Below are 25,560 nucleotides of genomic sequence, written 5' to 3' on the forward strand. Positions count from 1 at the left end.
TCTGTGGGGTGACCTGAAGAGGGTTGTGCACAAGAGATGCCCTCATAAGCTGACAGATTTGGAGCACTTTTGCAAGGAAGATTGGGCAAATATTGTCAAGTCAAGATGTGCCATGCTGATAGACTCCTACTCAAGAAGACTGAATGCTGTAATTAAATCAAAAGGTATTTCAACAAAGTATTAGTTTAAGGGTGTGCACATGTATGCAACCAGCTTATTGTACATTTTTTTATACTTTTCCCCTAACAGATTTGTTAGTTTTTCAATTGAATTGTACAGGTTATAGGTCACATTAAAGGTGGGAAAAGTTTTGAAATGATTTATTGTGGTCTCATTTTGTTATATCACAAACAAGTGGCATTTTAACATGGGGTGCGTACACTTTTTATATCCACTGTATATATCAAGTGTACAAGTTGGGTATGTTTACTGTTAGTTGAAATTCTATTGAAAACTGCCCTTTATGAATCAGCTGTAGACAAACTGGTAGTGTTAGATTTAGCAGGTCACTGGCAAAACCTAAGGCTGGTGATTGGGCAGTCCTTGCTGTTGGGTCATCTTTGTTTATTTCTGCAATCTTTCCTTAATCCCAGTTATATAAACTATAAGCAACTAAGACACAGCCTTATCTAACCCCTTTTTATATAGGCAAACACTGCCTTTACCCACTCTGTTATGTGCACTTTTGTCCAGTTGTTGATATACAGGGCAATTATTATATCTGGTTATCTGGCAACTCAGTACATTAAGTAGCTATGTTTTATTATCATTTCACCCACATTCAAAATGCCAGTCTGTAATCAAAGCACAAGATGCTTGCATTGCATCTGGACACAGTTTCCGCATTTGGTGGATATTTTTACATGGTCTTATTATATATTCTTGCATAGCAACCCTATTGAAATGTCAGCACTGGAAATGTCAAGGCCCATCCAAAAAAAAAAAAAAAATAGAGAGAGAGAGAGAGAGAGAGAGAGAGACAGAAAATTCTGGAGAATAATAAATCTCAACCATCATTCATCTCTTCAAACTTGTTTTTTGTAAGGGGCATGCCCTCTGCCCCCTCATGCCCTCCAAACTTACATATAGTAACTCTGAAATCACCACAACTTGGAAAAAAATGGAATATTTAAAAAAATGCAATTTTAGACTTGATATTTGCAAGTACATTTTTTGGTCATGCAGTCTCCATATTACAGACTTCACTATCAGTATCCATATTACAGAAACCACTAAATAGGGTTGCCACCTTTTCAAATGCCCAAAGTGGGACATTTTTGGTACAAATGTCAGATTTTGCAGGGCAAAACATACCCACGGCCAGTACAAAGGACAGAACTTCACTTTTTGCCCAAATAAAAGCTTATTATTGTAGCATTTTAGTTGCTTATTCTATTTCGTATAGCATTTAGGCATTTCAGATACAAAATAACTGTTTTATGCAACTATTACATAAAATATCAGGAAATATGTTTGTCCTAAAATCTCAGGACATATGCCATTTTTTCGATTTCTTTGCAGGACACAACTGCCCAAAGAGGAGCTGTCCCTCGCAAAGTGGGACAGGCGGTAACCCTACCACTAAAGTGGGACCAGACATTTTAAATGGTTACCTTCTTCCACACTTTAAGCATTATCAGATTGTAAAATGTAGCAAGATGATATTTCAAGACAGTAAATAATTTGTATACCTTAGATTGTTTACAATGTTTCATGGAAAATACAGTTAGAAAGTTGGAAGCTGCAAAGTATACAGGTACTAGCTAGAGCATCCAATTGATGGTGCTACATTTTGGAAAAAAAAAAAGATGAAGAGAACAATTCAAACTATTCCATTCAGGAGTTCTGTTATGAAGTACGTGGTCCCAGAAGATGGATGTTATACACACCAAAACACCCTAGCATTATATGGTAACCAACTTTCAGTATGCCTGTTTAAACATTGTAAAGTTCTAGCTTATGGCCACTTTAGAAATTCAGCATAATCATTTTTTGCTTAGACTGGGGAGGCACAATGAATAAAGCTTTTTTTTTTCCTGACTATAGCTTATCAATATTAAATGACAGTGAAATATTGTCACTGTAAAAGGAGAGAAAAAAAGCAAATATGAATTTTGGCTGTACTAACATAGCCCATAGGTTCAGTCCCATTATACAAATAATTAAAATAAAAAATCTTACCTACTCTATTCTTTATTTGCCAAAAACACCTGCTACTGTAATGATCAAGGTGTAGTAAAATGAAGGTCATCACTGCATATCAAGGTGAGGTGCATAACACCTGACTTGGTTACACACACTGAGTTTAGTGTTATACTAAGAGAGGAGAAAAGGTGACTTTACATTTCTTTTTCTTCAAATCCGGTTCTAATTCCTGTAATTCACTACTGGATGACCCAAAACAAGTAAATAATTTCCTTGAGTTTTAAGAAGCTGCTCAAAAACTTTCCTCAAGAATAATCAGCGTGAAGCTTTTTTGATGATCATTGTTGACACAGAGCACTGATTCACAAACTACTCCCTTCTACTGGAACACTGCAGTTATCGTAATGATTCTTCTCATATAAATGTTGTTGTAAAATGAGGAATATCCTCGAACAGCACTCACTTATACACACTCATTATGGGGTCAACTAACTGGTTATTATGATATGGAGTTGCACACTACATTCTTTTGTTTATTTTTTAAATATTTTTTTAATGTTTGAATATTCTATATGATTCCTATATCACTAAATAGGTGGTTCCTTGCAGCAGGTCTTATCCAAGAGAATACTTACTACTATCTCTATTGTTTTTTTTTTTGTTTTGTTTTTTTGTTAGGTCTAGTTAATATGAGTTTACTTTCTTGGTTGTTCCTTAGGGAAAACTTTTATTCCTTGGTTTGGAGTGGATATTTGTTTTCCCAATAAACAAAACATATATTCAAACTCAAAATAGTTACATTAAAATGGTATAATGAATTCATATGCAGAACAAACAAAATGAACTGTGTACAATACATACAAAGGCCTGAAAACAGGATGAAGAAAATAATGCTCCAATTTTTCATTATTAATTTTAAATATTAGTACCTGAATTCTTCTGATACAAATCAATAACAGAAATCACTTTAATATGAATGGAGTGCAGCATCCACCTCTTTCAATTTAAAAAAAAGAACGATGTTCCTGCTAACAAATGCCACCCCATGCACTTTTTAATACAGGTTACAGTGATGTCAGTTCGTATTTACAAGCAGAACAAATTTAAGCATTTTATTTTCAGTTACTTTGTTGTCGCCTCACAGTAAGACGCTGTCCGGTTTGATTCTCAGCTAGAGCGTCATTTGCGTGGAGACATGCATGAATGGGCATACCTTTGTTGAAGGTTGTGCATCAGGGCTGGCAACTCGGCACATAAAAAACAAACTGTCAATCATTAGCGGACCGGATTTCCTCTGTGGCGACCCCCAACCGGGAAAAGCCGAAAGACACAACAATTTTCAGTTACTTTTTTGCAGAATGAAGGGTAATAAGGGGAAGGGCATAGTATCACATTTATGCATTAAACTTCTTCAGTACCAATTATTTTAATTACTAAGTTTTACTTTATGTATACTATATTATAACTTAGACTGATAATGATTATACAGGCAACCTGAAAATGGTTCATCTCCCAGGCCTTAATTTGTAAATGTTTCATCTCCCAAGTACTTGCTTACACAGGGTATCAGAACTTGTCAGACATTTGGGATGCACATCTAGCCTTAAAAAGGCCCTTATGATCTTTAGCCTAGTAAACCCCTATTAACTTTGGTATATTGTACGAGTGACCGCATTGTTCTTTATTTGCCGTTATGCTTATAATGTCTGCACATGATGCATCGTATTCATTGTTTGCTGAAACTGAATCAAGGCATGGAAAACAACTGAAGAGAGTCCTCAGACCAATTCATTCACTCAGTTAACACAATTTAAGTTATTTTATCTCAACAAAATCCCAAGGTTCGGAATATCGAACTCAGAACTTTGAGATCTTGGAATCTCGAAATTCTGAACCCCCCCCCCCCCAAAATCAGTAAACACAACAAAGAACATGTTTTTTGCAGGGGCAAGCCCCCTCCACCCTTCACACCCCACTATACTTAAATATACCAATCTGAGATCTCACTACAGTGAGGAAAAGGGAAATTTCCCATTCCATGCTGTATGTCGATCCCTGTTCAAGATTTCAAAGTTATAAAACTTTGATCATATGAATTCAGATGTTTTAAGCTTTGAAATTCTGAAGGGGACACACACACACACACACACGCACGCACACACACACACACACACACACACACACACACACATGGAAAACATCCATATAATCAAACATTTATAATGTCAAACATTTATTACACTGGCAGAAGTGAGCAAACTTCGTGGATCACTTCTCAGGGTGTTAAATCTGTGTGATATTGCAAACAGTAGGGACTGAGGAATTTGCCCTTCCCCTGCAGTAGTATAATCTTGCAGTTGATATATATAATTAGCAGGTGGTGTGTGGTGTTCTTGACCCACTGCAAAAAACATGGCCTTTATTTCTTTCTTTTCTTTATTTTACAATGTTCAATGTTTCAGTTCTTTTGGACTGATATTTTTTAGTCAATGTTTTTGTACTTTGATATCTTGAAGTACATACATACATACATATATATCTATATAGATATTTATCTATCATATATATATATATATATATATATATATATATATAAAAAAGAAAATGTTTGGTGTATTTTTTATTTTTGATCCATCCACATACACAGAGACACTGTGTGTGTGTGTGTGTGTGTGTGTGTGTGTGTGTGTGTGTGTGTGTGTGTGTGTGTGTGTGTGTGTGTGTGTGTGTGAAAAATAGAAAGTGGCTTCACATATATCAGATAAGAAAATTTGCTTTTATTCAAATAAAACTTCATTTTTATTTACTAAAATTTTATTTGAATGAAAGTAAATATTGTGGTCTAAAATGTTGATTTGTTTCCTGTTCTTTGGTTTTACTTCATTTTTACAGCTTTTAATCTTTATTTGAACTTCTTGTTTTTGGTTTTAATAATAAACGTAGCTTCTTTTGATTTTGTTGAGTTTTTTGTGAAGTGTTAAATCAGCACTATCCATTCATTGCGCTTAGTACAGGAAGATAAGATTTGATGCCATGTTGGAGGCATGGTAATTCTTGGAAGGGTGTTTCAGAGAACTGATTAAATGAAGTAGTTGTCATGTATTGCAACATGATGAAACACAAATCAACAATAAGAAACATACTCATATATATTAGTCCTTCTCTACATTTTTCTTTTTTTTTTTTTTTTTATTTAAGTCAACACATTTCATCTGTTCGTGTATTTTCATAGGTTTTTTGTTACTAGAGGTGCTCCATTTCAACAAACTCAAATTTGGTCTCTTAAGCAGTATGCCCAATATTATGCATGGAATGGGAAATGCATGAGCATATTCTGGTACATCATCCCTTCTCACTGCCCTTACCCGTGTAGTAACTTAAGTCTCTCTATGTTACAGGCCTTTAGCAGAGGTGCAAAAGTTGTCTTCCACATATGTCCATTTGCGGGTAAGCATAATTTAAGCTAATCGCATACTGGGTCCTTCGAGTTATTTCCAGATTTTGCAACATATCTGTATCTAAGACAAATCTAACACAGGTTTTGTCTTATGATCATTCATAACATCACTTACTAATACCAAATAATACTTTGAATAATATGTTTAATGTGCGTACACTATTATAAAAATTTTAAGGCTCTTCCACTTTACTGTCATAGTATGCTGATTTTTTTTCATATTTTTTGTCAGAATATTCTGTGCCCGTTTATGCTTATTAGGATTATAGTACGTTCTGCAGTTTTGCCCTGAAGTACAATGCTCAGCTGAACTGCTCAAGCATGTGCTCCTTGTAATGAAACATAATTCAGTCTTTTTTGTTAGAGAGTTACTTTGATGTATGCCAAACAGCAAGATTGCAAGTATTAGGTCATGAAAGTTACATAGCAAAATTATAGCTTTCCAAGCTTTGTTTTTGAATAGCTTACCATTTTTAATTTTGTACACTGTGCCTTTAAAAAAAAAACATTTGAATCCCAGTTTATTTTATCCATAAACTAAAGTCGGGTATGCTTAAGACTGACAGTTTTAATAAGTTCCCACAAGCTCTGAACAACCAGTAAGGGTTTTAAAGCATGTCATGAATAAAAGCATAGGGATTTTTCAGGTGCTAGTTTCATTTTGTTTGGCTAATGGTCTACTCTTTTCATGTAACACATTAAGCTTATAACCTCAAAGCAATTTGCCTTTAACAAAATTCAGGTATTGTGGAACCTGAGAGGTGCAGGTCATCAGTCATAAAGATTTCCTCACATTGGTAGTAACAGTGGGTTTGACCATAGCAGTACTTCATTCCATATCCAGTAATAATCTGCATAGACCTCTGTGTTTACTTTCACATGTCTTGATTTGGTTTCACAAATACAATTCTCTCTGGATAAAAACAGCATCACTGAAGTCAGCACAATGTGCACCTGCCTATACATTTGCATGCTGGTGAGTGGACAGATCCCAAATGGCTACCATAAACACAGTTGTGTTTGTCTTCATAATTTATATTTAATCGTTCTTTTTGATCAAGTGTAAATCAAAATCAATTTTTTTCTCATCAGGATGTAGCAGCACTGAATTTTAGCATTGGGTTTGTGCACTTTGACTAGGGGTAATTTTGGAAGTGCTAAGTTTTTTTCTTTTTTGTTTTCTAATTGTGTTCCAACTGTTTTTTTTTCTGATTTGATATGCATTTATTTATATTGAGATTTGATTAATATTAGGGTTTCATTTTTTATTTAGTTTACTATTAATACGTGACAATGGTTTGATAAGATTTCATGTTTCTTCCTTTTTGGATGGTACAGGTTGCTTTGACTTAGTGTTCAAGGTTTGTTACAGCAGGGCTGTTTTTTGTTTGAGGCTGCTATGCACTGGTTTGTAGTTTCTGAACTTAGCCCTCACAGCTGTTAACTGGATTTAGTATTTTGACTTTGGATTTTTTATATACAAGTTAGGGAATGCAGGGTGTAGTTAGGCTTGACCTCCTGCAAGAAGTCTTGTTTCAGTGATACTGTTTAAGTTTTAGCATTTTTTTAAAATATGTAGTCTTTCTTAAAACACTGATTGTTTTATTCTTGGCTGAACACAGAGGGTGCCCCTTCCTCATACATGGGAAAGAATGTAGGACATCACCATCTACTATTTATCCATTCCTAGTGTCCTTTCACCAAATCCTAACTGCACCTCTCATTTACATTCAGGAATCTACTCGCTCACACTCTCACACACCCACATACAGTCACAGACAAAGACACAGACACAGACATGCACACATTCACAGTGACTGACACAGACACACATACACTCTCCCATTGCTGCAAAAGTAGCTCTTTTAAGAGAAATATATACTTGCTAATACTGTGGCATTTCATTCCTTAAAAACTCTTCTCTCCCCACCCACCCCAAACCACTAGAATAATCCTTTATTATAGAAGAAAAAATTAGCAGGTATTTCTTATTGGCTTGATGGATATCAGAGAAAAGTCAAAACTGAAAAAAAAAATCAAGTGGGGGGAAAAGAAAACTTATGCAATAGACAGCCATTCTACTTTACCAAATACAAAAGAACAGATTTCTGCATAGCTCGGCTACAAAATACAGATGTCAAATGTCTTTCATTAATATTTTTAGCTGAAGTGTTAGCAGCAAAAAGACTGAGTGTGGTACATGCGAAGTCCACTTATCCTGCCTAACTTGTCATCTCATCTACTATAAAACAGCAGGGTAGAGTTTAATGGTCCTGGCTCAGAAGTAATATTATGTCACAATATTTCTCTACTTTAAAACGTGTATTTCTTGTCATACCGTGTCTGATTTCACAGTGTGAGTTCCTTTTAAAATCAGTAAAGACCTTTAACAAGTGTTGAATTAGATGAGGTGTTGCTAATTTGTACAATTGCATACTGCCAACTACTATTTATGATAAATCCTTTTGAGGGGTCTCTTTTGAGATATATTATTTTCAGTAACATTTACATGGTTTAATTACCTGCATTTCTTCTATGCTAACTATTTAACTGAGTTTATGGCTAGCATGGTAATCCATGAAGCTTGTCAACTGCTTGTGACGTGAATGTACATTAATGTGGGCCAGTATCAGGAATGGAATTGAGAGCATAGCTGAAAACTGCTTTGCTAGAGACATGATGTAAATTCTTGTTGTGCCTCAAACATGGATGTCTGCATATATCTCTTCTCATCAAGTGATCTGCAAAACCTGCAAGCTGAATCAGTGAAAAATGCATGAGCAATTATTTTGAAGTTTGGAAAATATTAGATTAGAAATATTATGAGAGTCTGAATTCTCTTACAATGTTGAATTCTGTGTACTACTGAATGAATTTGGAAACTAAAGTCTCAAAAGAAGAAAAATGCATACAGATGCCATACTTTTCTGTAGGAAATGTACTGCATAACATATTACATGGAAAGAAAGCTGGAATGCATTCTGTCCTTGGTGTTGTGATCAAAGAACTACATAACGTACTTCATTTAGGCTTAGCATTCACTATACAGTGAGTGTAACATTATAAATGAAAACACCTCAATGGTTAAATACACATAATGATCCATTCTGGCATGGAAAAGTTACATTGACAGCCTCCTGATGTAATACCCAGGTACACTATATAGCTCTATCTATATTTATGGATGGATAGATAGAGATATAGACAGACAGATAGATATCTGTCTATCTATATGTACATATAAAATCAGCAAAAAAAATTGTACAGGAATGACTGCTCTTGATACTGCTGTATGAGTTACTATAATAGGCCATTGTCAGAACCTATTATGTAAGATTTATGTGAAAGATCACTTTGCATTCTTATTAATGATAAGAAAAAAAGGATTCAAGGTGGAATTGCTCATTTAAACCAATGTTTATTAAGTTAAAACAAGATGTATATATTAGGCAACCATGTGTGTGTGTATACATAACATATATAATGCACATGTGTTGGGAGGGAGGCCTAATGGTTAAGGTGTTTGCCTTGCAAGCACAAAGTGCAGGGTTTGAGTCTCACAAGGGATAATTGGCTAGACTTAAAATGGCTCGCAAGGACAGTTAGATTTGTACTAATCTATGAACCTATACAATTCTAAATGTGGAGTGCTGACAAGATAGAAAACCCAGTAAATTTAAACTTTTTTTTGCAGGGGCAAGCACCCCTGCAACCCCCCTCCACTCACCTCTCAGACTTATATACACCAACTCTGAGATCACCATACCTTGAAGAAAAGAGAATATTCTGAGAAATGGTCATCTCCAACTTAGAAGATGTAAGTTTGCTTTTCAGTCTTTGGGTTTCATTTCAAATGGCTATATAAATATATAATACATAAATTGATGACAGCAAGTAGCCTTTGTTCCATCAGGTTTGCCCAAGTGCTGCAGCCAGTTATATTATACTCAAAATAGAAATGCAGAACTTTGTTCTTTGATGACTGGTCTGCAACAGCTGAGATTTCAGCACTACACTAAAAATCTAAGTTTGTCAAATAGCACAGTGAATGTTGTGGTCTATCTATCCCTTTATCCACAGAAAATACAGAAAAATGTATTCTATACTAATTGCTAAAAACCAAAAATATTTTTGAAAATGCTGGTTGTCACATAGCAGTAACTGGTGAATGATCATTCCATGAGTTTTCATTTGATCACTAACTGCAGAACTTTCTAGTAGCCTTCTGATTCTGTCCATTCCTTCCGCTTCTTTTCTTCACCTATTCTGCCATATATCTAGGTGGTAGTTATCTGCAATCTCAGCCGGAACATTGATGAGGCTTGAGATATGGAGATCAAACAGCCGATATACATTTACTAAGGCCAAGATCTTGAATTTGGTATATATTAATCTGGAGATATGGTGTGTGTGTGTGTGTGTGTGTGGGGGGGGTGATATTCACTTTTCTTCTCTGTTTTAAATCTTATTTTGATGGTATATCGATATTGACTTGTTCAAGTCTTGTGATTTCACTAGGAAGCCATCTAGGCACCTTTAACCTTCCTTTAGATCTACTCTTATGTCTCCTCATCAATCAGTGTATTTCATTACCTTGTATTCCCCCTCTGTCTTTCTGTGAACAATATTTCTTTTTATAGTTATTAAATCTCTTCTATGTGGCTGTCTGCCAGACTGAAAAAAAAAACACAGCCTCAATGAAGGAGAGAACACTCTCCACTCGCTATTTAACAGTTACTGACTTTTTAGTCATGGTATCTTATAAAAAATATACAGCAGCATTTCATAAGTGGTGCTTTTGTCATTTTTATATTCTCACTTAACATTAACTAAAGTTGGCACTGATTCCTTTTGGAAAATCTATACAGAGGCTAAAACTTTATCTGGGACATCATCACACTCATTTTTGGACTATTGCCAACAACATAAATAAGTGCAGTCCCCTCCACCACCATCTTGAACTACTATGCATTTCCCAAAGATCACATTAAAAGCATTTTTTTTTACTAAATAATATTGTTTTTTCTTTTTGTGCATTCTTGTTTCCATAATAATGTTTGTATGTGAAGATGAGACCCTCCTTAATTCTTTTTATTAAACAGTACAAAGACATAGTGGGGGATAAATGCAGTAATAGCATTTCCCATACAAACAGTGTTAAAATAGGAATGCATGTTGAAAGAGAGTTCAATGTCATTGCAAACTACACTTCTGGACTTACAATAGGCTCACCGGAAAAGTGATAAAGGAGTGAACAGAACATGGAACCTCCCTATACTGGCACTGAAAACATCATGAAACAAACATCAAAAAAATTCAAATGTCACAAGGCCATAAAGTTGTCTATATAGACATCTTAAACATATATTGCTTCTGCAGAGTGCATATCTTACTTCAGCACTACCTCATGGCTATCCCTGATCTCGGAGTATAGTCTCTGAAGTTGTATGAATCCTGAGAAAACTGAACAAAATGAAAACACAACAACTCACTATTCCTTTTACTCGAGTATCCTGACCTCAGAGATACCATTCTGCAATTGTTAACAATACCACAGCTCATACAATGCAGTGCTGGTATTACAAGTCTGTAATTAAAAATGCATTACAATTTAAGGGTCAAAAATGGGATATGATAATCTGTAGTGCTCCTCAAAAAGGAAGAAGGCATTGAATATTATTTATGTTGTTTTTATAGAGGGCAACAGTAAACTTCAGAAGGACTTGGGACAAAGTCTTAATCAGTGGCAAAACTGGAATAGAAGCACTTTACACATTCTTCTTCACAGCCCAAGGGGATACCTAACCTACGCTTACAAGCAAAAATGACAAATCCCAGAAATTAAAACAGTTCTAAATTAGCCCCAAAGGTGAATGTTCCTTAACTTTGATTAGGGAAAACATTGATTAACAGACTTTCTTTGACTAGGTGTCATTTGCCACATTTCTGAATGAAAACCAATCACTTTAGCAGAACAAAAGTTAAGAAATTAAAAAAAGAGTAGTAAGATAATCCATCAAAAACTGGTGGCTCAATTTTTTAAGATTACCTCAGGTTGTAAGCCTGGTCTACAACTTGTGGTATTCATTTCCAGTTCAAAAACAGTCCCACCACAGTGCTGTACAATGATATTGTGCAGCATTATAGTGGGATATAACTGTGATCTACTTTAAATGCTAATAAGGCATTCTGGGACAGTGACCTATGCTAATTAGTTATGTGCCTGCACCCAATGCCTGGCATTATTCATCAGTGTCAACAACCCTTGACTTATGAGTGACAGGGCACATATACAAGGCAACAGTGGTAGTGTTCTGTAAAATCAGGACAGCAGAGAGGGATCAGGAGGTGTCTGTGCAGGGAGGCTTTGGCTGAAAGTCATAAGGCACACTAGATAATACCAGGGAGAGTTTTTAAGCTATTTCTTGGACTCACTAAAAAAATTAGCAGAGCAACAGACAATAACAATGAAACTCTAATGTCTATCTTTATTGACTGAATGTAGGAATCCATGATTTATGAGGGCAGGGATACAAATATGATGACATATCATAGACTTTTTGTACCTAAAAAGTAGGAATCTGCATGTGTGTGTGTGTGCGTGTGTGTGTGTGTGCGTGTGTGTGCATGTGTGTGCGTGTGTGTGCGAGCACGTGTGTGCGCGCGTGTGTGTGTTTGTGCGTGTGCATGTGTGTGTGTGTGTGTTTGAATGCACACATGCATGTTGAAGAGTGAATGGGGAGTACGTGTGCCAATGCAATGTATAGGTTGCCAGTGGAAAGTGCTGATTTGCATTTACAGTAGTTGAGGGCAATTCAGGGACATGCAATTTAGCCAGTAATGAGGTATTTCTAACATGTGTTCGACTCTCATGTTCCCTCATTGTGGAAGCACTTCCTGTTGGCTACACCTCTTACTCCCAGTGGTGAGGTTCTTTGGGATTCCCCAGGAATGTGTTTGATCCAAGTTTTTGGCCATTTGTTTATATCTAACAATTACAAAAACTCCAAGTATCAGACACACAGTATATTCAACAAGAGTCAAGTTTATTTCAAATCCACAAAGCTTTTGGGCAAAACCGTTCTTCAGTGTGTAACCCTTCTTCACACTGAAGAAGGCTTTTGCCCGAAAGCTTTGTGGATTTGGAATAAACTTGACTCTTGTTGCATATACTCTGTGTCTCCGATACTTGGAGTTTTTGTATTTGTTGCTTTGGACTGTGTTTCTCCAAGGAAGGTTAACCACAGTGTTAGTCCTGTTTGTTAGTTGTGTTCATTTGTTTATATCTCACATAACCCAAGAATTTCATTACTAAGAAAAATTTCCTGTAACAATATTTATTGGATGCTTTTACCACAAAGCTGATTGTATTTATAGCAGGGGTGAAGGGAGTGGCATAGCTCCCTTTGAAGTCTGTCAAGGGTGCTGTGGCCATACAAATAAGTGTTAATTGACTCAGGATTTGGGAGTTGATTCAGCTAAGAGTATCTTTATTTAATTTGGTCTGTCATTCTAAGATAAACAGGACAACAGGATCATACCACTTTATTTCAGATTTAAGTTGTTATTGTTCTCATAAATTCTGCTTTAAATATTTCAGAATGTTTTGCAAACTTGTCATCTCAACCTTACTTGCAATGTACTTTTTCGAGTTTAATTCTACAGCATGGCATACAGAAATGGCCCTGTGGATGTTTGCTTTTTTTTTTTTTTTTTATGAAAAGCACAGGTTCATACAGGGCTGAAAAACTATAGATAAAATTGTTACCTTGATTGGTCTAATACAAAAAAACACCACAGTCCTTTTCAGTTTGATCAGAGCTTTATTTGGTAAACTGCATGTGTTACTTAAATTGATACCTTTACGGGAGGTGTCCCCCTACTTATTGTTACATACTTGTTTATCACTTAGGAGAAGTCCATCTGCCACAGTGTCTTCTATTCCATGGAAAAGTATATATCTACTTTGATAAATCATTTTCAAGTCAACATACTAGAGATATAAGTTCAGTTATTTTTTTACAGTGACAAAATGTAAACATTGTTTCAGTAAATCAAAACTCAATACAGGCCAATAACAAATAGTTCAGTTTAGGAAAATAATTCCATATTCATTAAGTCCACTACTCAAGCCAGGTGCAGACCCAAATGTTGAATCCTTTTTACTAAATACACAGGACTAAGTCCATCTCTCTGAAACAATTTCCGTAGGACTTTTCAACAACACCTCATAGTTCCATAGGTTCTATCAACAGAAAAAGTGCGCCATCCATGCATCAAACATCTACACAAGAGGTAAACAAACATTCTCCCTTTCTGAAGTCCACTGCCTGCATCTATTCAAAGTTCCTTGTTTATGGACCTCCCTTTTTTACTAAACAGGCATATGGCTTTCTACATTCAGGGTGGTTGTGTATCATCCGCCTAGTCTGTTCCATAGGCCCTACGTCTGTCACTAGAGATCCCTATCTGACCGACCCAGCTCAGACATGTGGGAATGACCAGCACTGGACATGCATACCCCTAGATGGCAGATAACCTCAGTAGCTGGGGATTGATCTTCCTCCAAGTTTTATCACAGCACCTGGCTATGCACTGAACTTATAAATAGGCATAGCACCTTGTTCATCCCATGCTATACACAGTCCTCTTTTAGCCTGGTCATCTCTCTGTTAATAAATATGGAGCATCAGGCTTGGTTTTGTGTCTGCTATAAAATTATCTGTCTCCTGTATGACAAAATGAATCCAGTGACAGGTCATTGCTATTTATAATATGGAAACACTCTTCAACTGATTTAATCTTTAATGTAGTGTCAGTTTTCACTGCCTGACCTTTCCGTATAATGTTCTTTCACCGAATTGTCTTTTATGTCAGACACACGATGACACATAAGATCCCAGTTATTCTCATTAGGGATAACATATAATTATCAACCATGGGATAGGGAAGGCAAGTCTATAACCAGATGGGATAATTTATTTTGAGCACAAAAGGGGAATCTGGCATGGCTTAAAATGGCCTGCAAGGGCAGTTAGCCCCGTACTTACCTATAATCCTATGAACGTATAAGATACAAATCTATAATCCTATGAACGTATAAGATACAAATAATGAGTACACTGGTTAAGACTCCATGATTAGATTATATACAATATAAGCTACATCTGTGGCATTCTGCACACTCCCAGTTGGTCTTGGGCTTACGTCTGCATCTTCAAGTTCTGCATCTCTCTGTTCCATGATCTCACCAGGCATGTTGGTCTGGCCTTTAATAGAGTTCTGTTCAACTTTATCTATGACTTGCAGATTCTGAGTGCCTCTGCTGTTCTTTTTGCAGTATGACCTTCTTGTATTGACTTAGCATGAGAAGCAGGAGTTGGCAAACATCATTTTGTTTTTACTGTTTGCTTCTTGCAGATCTTTGCTCTGGACTTTATGTGCAGCCTTCAGATTTCTATACTTGGTGGTTATATAGAAAATAGCATCAGAATGTTGAATCATTTTGCAATACAGCCTACAGTTTTCTTCCTGCAGCATATTAATAAGGCTTTCATTTACCTGGTATTTTTCCAGCTATGGAACGTGTTGATTAAGTGCACTTAAGTTATTGCTTTTGCATCTCTGTATTTATTTGTATATAACCTTTTTTGTTCTTTAGTTATCAGTTTCAACTGTAAGCTTTCTTTTATAGTTTGACTTTTTTTTTTACTAAGATGGTTCACCTCACTAATATGAGCATTTCTTTATATACAGTTTTTGACTTTGTCCTCATTCTCCCGGAGTTCTGTCTAAGGTTACTCATTCTTAAAGAGGGCATTGTTAACATTTCATACTTCCTGCTTTAATTTTCACTATATTTTTTACTTTGTAGTAACACAACATCAGCTTTGGGCTAGTTATTGTCATTAAATCTCCTCTATCTGAATATCCACCACAAAAATAATGAAGTTGGGGAACTCCCTCTATTTATTACTTATCCTTTGTTTTTCAAGTTTCCACACTAAATCTTTTTGCTATTTTATTTTTTGGCTTTTGATGTCATTTTGCTTAGCATTTAGATATACATCTGTGTTTCACTATTACCACTTGTACATAAAGTTCAGGCAGTCTTTTGAACTGTGCCACCCTTCTGAGTGGCTAGCATTTGTTCCATAAACTTGTTTTAAATTGTTTAGAAGTCAGTTAAAGAATACCAAATATAGTCAAGTCTATAAATAAGGATTAATCTAATGAAGTGACAAACTGTATTGCAATGATGCACTATGCTAGTGTTGTTATAAACTTGGCTGGATGAATGAGTTCTATTGACAAACTGTAGAAAGAATGTTAGAGGGGAGACAGAAGGAGAGTGAAGTTCTTTCATATCATCACCTAAAAAAGGTAACACGTTTCTTTTTTTAATTAATTTCATTTGTTGTATAATAGCAATAAGCCATATTCAGATGGTGGTAGTACAACTTCACAAAATAACTGCCTTTGTTTGGTCCCTCAGGCTTTGATTTCATGACCAAGACAAAAGTCACAGGAAAATCTTACATTTCCTATATCCGAATGTGATTTATTGCTTAACTATATCATTGCAGCGAACCTGTTAGAGTCTTGGTCTCAGTATGGCAAAATGTATTATAACCCCAAAACAATAATAAATGATCACTAATCAAATGCATTTCATGAAATTTGTTGAATAGCAATGTTATAGCGTCTGGCAAAAAGTGCAACACCGCATAAGTAAGTCATGCAGAAACACACACACACATATATATAAAAAAGAAAGCAAAGCATTCAGTCTCTTACATGTCAACTGATGCAGCAAGACCTATAGATGGAGATAATAACAGAAGACTAAATGTGTACTCAGCAGCATTGAAACTGAATAGTTTATCACTGTTTGCAATTCAAGCCAAAAAAAATTGCTGCCATTCCTACAGCAGGAGTATCTCAACCAGCATTTATGGAAAATGTACTGCTTTTGTCAACAAAACAAACTTTCAAACAGATCCACTTCAATCATGCAAATATAAGAAAGAAGATATCTTGCATAAAAACAGAGTCAAGAAACAAGCATAAAGTGCACATCAGTGATCGATTTACTATCATTGTTGTAGAAAAATGAGATAAATACAGTAATAATGAATCACAGGGAATTATTTCAGATGAAAAAAAAAAAACAACTGCATATGGCATTACCCACTATAATCAGTATTTATAGTCCATTAAATCAAAAACTTCAGTAGGGAACATTGAACGTTTTGGGCTAAGCCAGAATGTTAAGCAAATGTCCCATACTCAAAATAGGAAAATCTTTACAGTATCTTGAAATATACTTTCTGTTAGAACTTGTGTTCATGTCACCCCATTATAAATGTTAGGATTGTAAAATAAATTTTACAAATTTATTCAGATTGTTTTTACTTAACACTATAACCCAAACAAAACTATTTTGAACATGCCTACTATGCAAAAATCTTAAATGCTTAATAATAATATAGCATAGAAGCAAAGTATAACACTAATCAATATATGCTCAGTGACTCGTGCAATATTTTCACACATCTTATTTTTGTCATGGCAATTGGACTTTGCCTTCATGTTTTATCTTCATCACAGGTGTAAAAGTGCTATGCAGCCCATAGAACTCATGTTGATTATTTCTTCAACATATTGATTAGTTATTATAGAATTATTCATGCATAATGCATTTTCCCATTCTCCTGTGGTTGTTCCAGCTGGCCTGCAATTTTCAGACTACTAAATAGGCAAGTGAAAGAATAAATATAAAAAATAGCGGGGAAAATATACTTTAAGCTACAGTGTTTCAATACTTTGGAATTAACTTTATGTAAATTATGTGTCCAACTCTACAGAACGCATAAGTGCAAGCAAAGAGAGTTTAAGTGCCTTCTGTTTTCCTCTTCGCATATTAATCCCTTTCTTTTAGTAGTCAGCACCCCTGATATGATGATGATGATGATGATGATGATGATAATAATAATAATAATACAAAAATTCTGTGAAAGCTTAAGAAATCTATTAACTCTTTTCAAATAACCATATCATTAGCAATGCTTTTACAGGCCACATTTTGTTTAATAATGTTATTTTGCTAGAGAAACTCACAACATGTGCCTTGTTTGGTATCGCATTAATCTGGTATTTACATTAATTCCATTAAAGTTATATTAAATTATTAACATGCTGAAACAGTAAGAGTTTGCCCTTTGAACCAAGATCTAGGAAGCTCAAAAATTTGCTTTAGTTTTAGCTGCAACATATTTGAGGCCAACTCTACTAGAACATAACTGTTTTCTTTTCCTAAAGGTACTGGAAAACAATTAAATGATGCTGGCTTGACATGGCCTATGTTCCTCCCCATAATCAAATCTGTTTGCAAAGCCAGATTGGTTTATACTCAGAGGAGTGAAATGGGAAAGCTCCATCAATCTTTCTCATTCAGGTGCAAAGCTTGCATTAAATTGTAGGAAGGGAATAGTATGAAAGGTAGTGAGTAAGCAAGCGATCAAGTGCATATGGATACCATGCAGGTATGTGCACGATTACTGTGTTTATACTTCTTCTCTGATGAAATGTGAAAAAATGTCACCTGAAGACTTACTGCATTTAATACATCACTCTTGCATTTCAGGCACTTTGTTTTCACAACTACTCAACTTCCTTTCTTTGCTTATATTTATTTTCATTTCATTTTGTTTTTGCAAAAATAAAACAATTGTGTAAATTATTATCTTACAGAAGGGTAGTCAATATATTTATGCAGTGCAGTTGCAGAGAAATCCATGTATTCCAATACGAAGAGAACTGAACATCTAAAAATTATGCTATGGCCATTTGTCCTGGAAAAAGAAATGGAAGTATCATGCAAAGTAGGGTATAAAAATGTTCTAATTTCCTGAACATAATTGCTATAACAATGTAGAATAAAAATGTATGCATTTATTGATATATCTATATATGCATGTTTTTATGCAAGTATTTGTGTGTATATGTTTGGATGCATATATGCAACATACGTACAGTATATATGTATGTACATTTGTATACGCATGTGTGTGTGTATATATATTGATGAATGTATGTATGTCTTGACTACTGGGTTAACCTTACTGAGCAAGGACAGGTTTTAGAGGATATACAATGATAAAAAGACAGCAATAGCATACATCAGCACACCTTTCATACTCAGTGGATAACAACATAGTATACAATAGTTCAGCACAGTATACAGTAGATTTTAAAAAATATATTAAAAGAGCTAGAAGTGAATTTATTCTACAGCAGCGGAATATTAATTCACTTAATTCACTTCTGCAGCAGTGAACTAGGTGGAACTAATGACAAACTCCTAGATATTGTGTGATCTTTGTGTGTTATTACATCCATGGTGCTTTCCAGCTTGCAGATGCTCTTTTCATTTTACCAAGCAATGCTTTTAGTGATAGATGAACCTTTGTTTTATGGCACTTGCATTGTGCTTTGACTTACTGTGTTGCAGACAGATGTATATTCTGGGGCACATTCATCAGAAGGATGGTGAGGTAGGAAGCAGTAGCAAAGGATTAAAGAAACCAAAGAGAAATGAAATAGAGTGCAAGCAAAGAATGAAACAACACCTCGTTCCAGCTTTTTCATCACGAAAAATATTAAAAAGTATAAAATGTTCATGCTACATCCAAAATGAGTAGGAATAAAGACCCTAAATTACCTGTTGTATATATAAAAGAGATTGTGAAGTGCAGCAAATGAAATAATGTGGTTTAATAATAAAATAAAATAAAGACTTATGGCTTGGAAAAAGACCACAGATTTAGCAGATCTACTTTGGGTTCAGCAATGAAAACTTTGGTCAAACACTGCATGTCTTTCACCAGATATTTTATAAATACTCTCACTAAGAAATTATAGTAATTTCATATCTTATAGTTTCCTGGAAAATAATGGAATACTTTATTTTGCTTTTCTAAGCATTTGTACAATGATATGCATATGTGACCATTTCTGCCTACAAAGAAATATGTTAGCATATAAGAAAGAAAAAAAACACTTGTGTGAGAGTGTCCTGAACTTGAAAGCCTATTTATTCTAATTTTATGGCTCTCTAGGGCTGTACTGGTTCATTTTAAGATGCCATTTACCAGTGCTCACTAAGTCACCCAGAGGAAGTGCAGTCAGGTACAGTGTAAGTGATTTGTCATTCTTCCAGCCATTATTGCTAATAATTCCACTATTTCCATGTCTTTAATAAACACAGGCCTGGCTGTCACTCTAAGTATCATATTTTTTAAGATTGTAATAGTGATGACCCACCACTGGACCAGTAATCAAGGAGCCTCAATCCTCACCACTGGCACCAGTGGGGGACATACACTGGGAGGATAGCAAGTACACACACAGTATTTCCAGCTGCAGCTCTCTGCATCAAGTGCAATTTCCCTTAAGAGCACACACAGACCACAGTCAGTCCGGGGCTGGTTTCTCCCTTTTTCTCCAGATCCCCAATAAGACTCCCCACTGACACAGCTACAGAGTTGAGATTTCAGCTAAGTGGCCAAGCCAAGGCCTCTGTCCAACCAGCGCTTTGTGTCCCTGCCCAAGTAGCTGACACTCTCTTTGAAGTCTGGTTTACACACACATAACTAGGAGAGGCTGGCACAGGTTTACTCGCTATGCTCCCTTCTGCCCAGGCTATAAGGTACTTACCAGTGCCACCAGTCAACTATGTATCAGCTACTTTAAGGCCCTCAATGAAGGGTGTCCAATATTACGTGTCCAATATTACCTTGTAATATTAATAATACAAATGGTAGTTTGACCAAGGTTATTAAGAGTGACCTACAGAGTGTCAACAAATAAATATGCAAGTACTCTCAAAACTTAAATATCTCTACACAGATCAGCCACAGTGAAATGTATAAATATATTTAATAATAAATAAGAAAAGAACAAGACACCATTAAATATATTCACAGTGGCAGTGTTCAAAGCAACAGGAAATAGTTAAAACAACATTGCAGGACAGTCTCAAATAAAGAAAGAAAAATATCTAAACTAAGCTTTACTACATTCCTGACTGTATGTAAGAGAGAGCGTTATACTGTTCCCTAGAAACTTAATTAGAGCAAGGCAGATGTATGGTGAATTGTTCTTGTCAGGTCCAAGACAGAATATAGAATGCCCTATCTCTCTAAGAGACATTTCAAATTAATATCTCAAATATTACTGATGGGATAGCTTGCAGAATGACAATTTTTTGACTATCCCAGTTGAAACTCCAACTGCTGGAAGCTGGCAGTGTTTATCATCTACCTGTGAAAATACATAGACCTCAGATCTTTGGCAGATGCTCTTAATCATAAAACAATTACATTCCTCCACATTTCAAGACTAGTAATTATTTCACCCTAAAGACAACATAGAAAATTCCCTAGTACAAACACATTATGTTTCTTGCTGCTTTGAAACTGAAATATACCATCTTTTATTGTGTACTTTAATTTCAGCTATTTTTGTGAAGTTAACCTCCTGTATTTCAGTTTCCACTATTAAAATATATACATTTAAACAGTTACAATAGTGGTTCATAGGTTGGTACTAGGCTATCAGCTCTAGGGCCTATACTAGCCTAGCCATAACAATTCCCTATCTATTTCTTCCCATAGTATTTACTTCCCTGGACCCCTGTCTAGCAGGGTGACTGACATGATCCCCGGGGTGAATTTGCTATCTCCCATCCAATCATCAAGGTTCCTTTTGAAGAGGGCCAAAGAGGCGCTCTGCTTGATATAGTGCATGTACATTTCTGTTCTGTTCTAGTAGGGAACACTGTGGTTACAGTTCAAATAGCACTTTGCAAAAAAAAACATTTCAATGCACACTTCTTTACCAGCAGTTTGAAATACACAGGACATACAGTTCAAATACATTTGTATCACAAGCATCTTATACAAATCATGTTGATATTCACAAATGGCATATAATCATTCACAAAGTTGGAGATAGCTGTGCTGGCAGTTTCCCCCTTTGCACAGTAATATTCCAGTGAGTGGTGGGACATGGTCTTGTACTCATTAACACTGTAGCTAAGAGAAGTTAGGCATCACAGAGCTTGTCACCCTCACTCCTTATAGCACAGCAGATACATAACTACCCACACAACAACTTGCCCTGGGTCTTTTCATTTAATGCTTCTTCCACATTGTTTCTCAGGGTCAGTCGCCGATTGCTAATACTTGTGACCCAAGTAAATAACAAAACATTTTTTTTTTTAACCTTGCTTAACAACCTTGGACGAGCCCTTTAATATTTTCTAACACCAGGCAACACATACACAAACTCACACACCCTCACTAGCACACGTTAACACACACTAGTAGATTTGCTGTCTCTTCTGATGCAGTTCTACTTTATATTTAAAAAATCCAAGTCAGGCTCATGGTTCAGCTAGGGACAGTCCTGTTAACAAGCAACAGGCGCACACACCAACACAAACTGGTCAGCCTTTGCCCCTACCAAAATGTTCCCTTCTTTCTCTCTGTAACTGCACTAGGACTCTGCCCTTTCCTTCTGCAACTCTGAACTACTGTACAAATGAGGTCTGCTTTGCTAAGAAATAAACATAAGCCATGACACCCCATTGTCTTTTTCCCAGCACACATTCAATACTCCTTCTCCAACACACATTCAATACTCCTTCTCCAACACACATTCAATACTCCTTCTCCAACACACATTCAATACTCCTTCTCCAACACACATTCAATACTCCTTCTCCAACTTCACTAAAGTCCCTTTACAATGCCACTCTTTGTACACGGACCGTCTCCAGCCCACACTACTTCTCTACAGACATTTCATATCTATACTGCAATTCTTAATGTCTGCTGCCCTTGTCCCAGTATACAACCAACATATGCTATATCCTGTATGGGTTATTTATTTATTTTGTTTAACTTTGATTGGTTTTCTTTTTTCCAAGAATTTTCATGGTTTGTTTCTCTGCATGTGGTGACTAGTACAAATGGGATATGATGAGGTTAGGCTAAACTGGTAGAATAAATGTGTTATTAAAAATATTGTTCACGGTCCCCACACAAGTCAGCATTGATGGTATTTATACTCATGTCTTCAGTTTATCAGTCCAAACCCCAATCTAATATTCTACAGTTTCCTTATTATAGCACTGGCCAAGCAGTAAATTGATTTGTTAAGTTATGTGTGGAGGAAATTATGTACAGATCTCCACCAGTCTTCTAAAAGGTTTTGATCATTGTTTTTCCATAATTCACGCAGCCATAACTAATGTATTTATAGTGTCACATGTCATTTTAGAATTAAAAGAATGATGACTGCTATCTTGATGGCAGAACAGAATTTGAAGTGATAATTAAGGCAGTTGTACAATCAAGAACAGCTTAGTTAAATATTGTAGCTTCAAAAATATATATACTTAGCTCTCATTTAATGGTGCACCTATGCTACATAAACTGCCTTTGTCATTCATAAATAAATGTTTACTGGCTGTTGAAACATTTGAAAGCTTAAACAGTCACTTCTAATTGTGTAAGATATGCAAAAGCAATTCCTCAGAGGAGGAGGAGAAGAAGCTCTCTAGCAATTTCAATAATTATCAGAGAAGTTTGGTAAGAAAGAACTCAGCGCTTCCTATCCAGTTAAATCTCTCTGCAACCTCTGTAGAGTTAAAACTGGGGCATGCCAGCTAACTACAATAAAGAAACATAGATGTACATACATACATGACACATGTCTGCAAATATGAGGTTTTTGTTTGCATAGTAATTACCTCAAAACTCATCCCCCTAGGTTTGAAATCAGTGCGTGCCATTTTAAGTCACTGAAGAGGAGGCATGATATTTCAGACTTATAAATTAGTATACAAGTATGTTGCATTGTATATATATATATATATATATATATATATATATAGATATAAAACATACACACACACACACACACACACACACACACACACACACATATATATATGTGTGTGTGTGTGTGTGTGTGTGTGAAACCCATTTGTGTCATTTCATTGACAAAAGTATTCAAGGCAAAAACCTGGGATTTGCCCCCCTCCCCACTGTTGTGCGACTGTGGAGTTGTTATATATAGTTGGGGGGGCACAGCCCCCCACATTGGGGGGGTGTGGGGGGTGCAGCCCTCCACCTAGAATGTTTGTCAATGAAATGAGCTGTCGACCAAATGGGTTTCAGTGAAATGGGCTGTCAGCGAATAGAAGTAGACCCATATATATATATCTATATATATATATATATATATATATATATATATATATATATATATGTGTGTGTGTGTGTGTGTATGTTTGCATTTGTGTGTCACTCGGCTATAGCTGCATTCTCAGCTTTAAGTCAAATATAAATTCAAGGTGGACTAAGGAAACCAGAAAAAAATGATATTGGGCAACTCAATTGAGAATGCCTGCAGATCTGATAGAAGGCGACGGAAACTACTGCTGAGAATAAGGAAGTGTGGTCTGCCTACTTCAGCTTGCTACAACCATGACCCTCACCAGGTCAAGTGATTTAGAAGATATATATATATATATATATATATATATATGACTGGATTTTCATAAAGGGCAATGATATCACAACTACACAAGATATTAGAACAGCCACCACTTGCACAAGCATGCATGCAAGACAGAGTTAAACATGTAACTTGGCCCTTAGTCTAACCCTAACCTACAAACAATACGTTTGTCCCCCTTACCTTGCCCTCACTCTAACCCTAACCAGCAAACACTTGCACACACACTCTTACCTATAATTTCTAAAATTTTGGTACACCCAAAAGTTTCAGCATTAACAACCAAAACCTACACTTACCTTACCTAAATAAATTCTATCAAACTTCTTTCAACATTTAACTACCCTAGTAACTATATTTAGCATTTACCAACTACACTTTCAACAAATGAACTGTAAACTAATGTCTCAAAGATTACATTCAGATCAATCATATACTTAAAATATTAACTCCATGATCACACACCTAAAGTAAACAGACAGTGAATCACTAGTGTGCAAATAGAAACCACTTAAGTATTAATACACTATAGGTAACACTGGCTACTTGCTTCACAATTCTTCATATAAACATTTACAAAGTTGTCCACCTTGTCTGTTACACAACTACAGTTTTCTTTGAATTGAGATTTAACAAAATGCATATATGAGTGTGTCATTGATAGTCAATGCATTCTATTACATTGACACACTTTATCAATGTCAGAACATTGACCAACACAGAGGGTCAAAAAACAAACACACAGAATCAAAGCCAATCACAAAGTGAAAACATGCATCTACATTTTGCAATCAGTCACAGCAAACCCCCAAATGCACACACTGCTATAACTCTCAACTGCCCACATTTTTCCAGAATATCCAAATTTTTTTGCTCATGATTTTGGTCCATTCCTCATAAAATGTATGGCTTTCTGGCAGATCACTGAGGATTGAAGTTACTAAATAATGACAGACTTTGGACTTTCAGGCTTCATATTCTTCAAAAAGATGTATGTTAATGAAAAACATATTTATTCTAGCATTTTTTTAGGCTTATAAGAGCAATGTTTAAAATTTGTCCCACTATTATTTTTGACTGTCTAGATGTCTTCTGCTAAGAGGTTGAGAGTGTGCATACTTCAAGCACTAAAACAAAAGTAAACAAAATAAATGGTATACAAAAAATGCATTATTTGGTAGGCAACACCCTCTAAACCATGCTGATGTGGGGGATGTGATGGAACAGTAATCACATACAATATGCTCTAGTCATCCAAAGAAGATTTAATATTTTTCAAATATTACTAATTTTAACTAATTGAAATTCACATATCCACTGACAAAAGAAAGAAAATTGGGTAACCTGCCCTGTAACTATGTAAATATAGA

This window comes from Protopterus annectens, chromosome 14.part0 (assembly GCF_019279795.1).
Source record: "Protopterus annectens isolate FY-2018-M chromosome 14.part0, PAN1.0, whole genome shotgun sequence".
Taxonomy (NCBI): domain Eukaryota; kingdom Metazoa; phylum Chordata; order Ceratodontiformes; family Protopteridae; genus Protopterus; species Protopterus annectens.